At 34.3% G+C, this 1,777-nt stretch overlaps 1 non-coding gene across 1 annotated transcript; it reads right to left on the bottom strand.

Moving 5' to 3' along the window:
* Window positions 1-597: 597 nt before the first annotated feature.
* Window positions 598-702, bottom strand: LOC111751854 (U6 spliceosomal RNA). Its single transcript, XR_002786913.1, has one exon. It is a non-coding gene; the product is annotated as a U6 spliceosomal RNA (small nuclear RNA).
* Window positions 703-1,777: the final 1,075 nt, after the last annotated feature.

Raw genomic sequence — 1,777 nt, 5'->3', positions numbered from 1 at the left:
TTTGGTTTTCCATTTCCAGCTCTTTGCATATGTCATTGTAATACTTTACTCTGTCTTCTTGAGCTGCCCTTTGAAATCTTCTGCTCAGTTTTTTACTTCATCATTTCTTTCTTTTGCTTTAGATGCTCAATGTTCAAGAGCAAGTTTCAGAGTCTTCTCTGACATCCATCTTGGTTTTTTCTTTCTTTCCTGTCTTTTCAATGACTTCTTACTTTCTTCATGTGTGATGTCATTCCACACCTCGTCTGGTCTTCGGTCATCAATCTCTTAGGTGGGGATAATAATAGTTCTTACCCAGTTATTTTGAGAAGTAGAGGAGTTAATGTATGTAAGCACTAAGAGCAATGCCTAGTGTATTCAGAAGTAGATGCTCAATAAATATTAGCTATTATTATGTCCACATGTAAGCTTTTGAAATATATAATTAAAGCTCTTTTTTTTTTATTAATGTCTAAAATAGAACAATTATATTTTCTCTCATCAAGGTCCTCAGAGTTTAAATCAACCTAAGTACCACAATTCTAGACCTCTTGGATAACAGGAAGATTTCCGTTAAATTTTTTTTTTTTTTTATTGTGTTTAAGTGAAAGTTTACAAAAAAATATGGAACACTTCAAGGATTTGTGTGTCATCCTTGCACAGGGGTCATGCTAATTTTTTGTATCATTCCAATTTTAGTATATGTGCTGCTGAAGTGAGCACAGATTTCCATTTTTAATTTATATTTTTGTTGTATTAAATTATTATCACATACAATATTATTTTCAAATTTTTATTGTTGGCTTTTACTAATAAAGTTGAATTTAATCAATGAGGTAATTGGCACTTTTAAGTTTTCCTGTTCAACAGAAATTATCTCATTTTGGTATCTAAGACAAAGGGCTGTAATTTGTAGTAAGCAGGGCTATCTTTGTCTTCTGATGATGAAAGTGCTGAAGCTTGGGGGAATTTTAAATGATTTATTCAGTTATAAGCAGATTAATATGTTAAAAGCTCTATTTGAAAAGGTGGACAACATCCATAATCAGATAAATAATTTCAGCAGAGAGATGGAAACTATAACAGCAATTCATATGGAAATGCTAGAAATGAAAAACAATATCAGGGATGTAGAATGGACTCATCAGTAGACTTTGACATAGCTTAGGAAAAAATCTGGGAGCATGAAGATGAGCCAATTGAATTACTGACACTGAAACACAAAGATAAAAGATAAATAAAAACAACAACATCCAAGAAGTGTGGGACAATATTTAGTGGCCTCAAATTATGCTGTTTGAATATCAAAAGGAAAAGAAAAAGAGAACAAGGTAGAAGAAAATTCTGAAAAAATAATGGCCAAAAATTTTCCAAAATTAGTGACGCTCACCAATCAAGGCACAAAGACCACCAGGCAGGGGCGGATTATCCAATAAGCAAGGTAAGTACAGGCTTACTTGTGATTACTCACTAATCAGTAGTAAACAAAGTGAAACCCATGTAAAATTGTTCACTACAGGCTAGTAAGTAAGCAGAAGTAAGTCTGTGCTTATTTTGCTTGCTGAGGCATCTGCCCCTGTCAGGAATTGTAAATTTAAAAAGAGGCTTTGATTCTGTAGGAAGGTACTGTGGGGTTGGGAGAGAGACAGATGCCAGCCATACCTACAAGCAGAATCTTTGATGTGGTGAAAAGATGTGAAATTGTTCACTACAGATGAGTAAGTAAGAACAAGTAAGCCCGTGCTTACCTTCCTTATTGGATAATCCGCCCCTTCCACCAGCCAGGACAGATACCAAG

Source organism: Loxodonta africana, chromosome 2 (genome assembly GCF_030014295.1).
Source record: "Loxodonta africana isolate mLoxAfr1 chromosome 2, mLoxAfr1.hap2, whole genome shotgun sequence".
Classification (NCBI taxonomy): Eukaryota; Metazoa; Chordata; class Mammalia; order Proboscidea; family Elephantidae; genus Loxodonta; species Loxodonta africana.
This window is presented reverse-complemented; position numbering and strand designations above follow the sequence as displayed.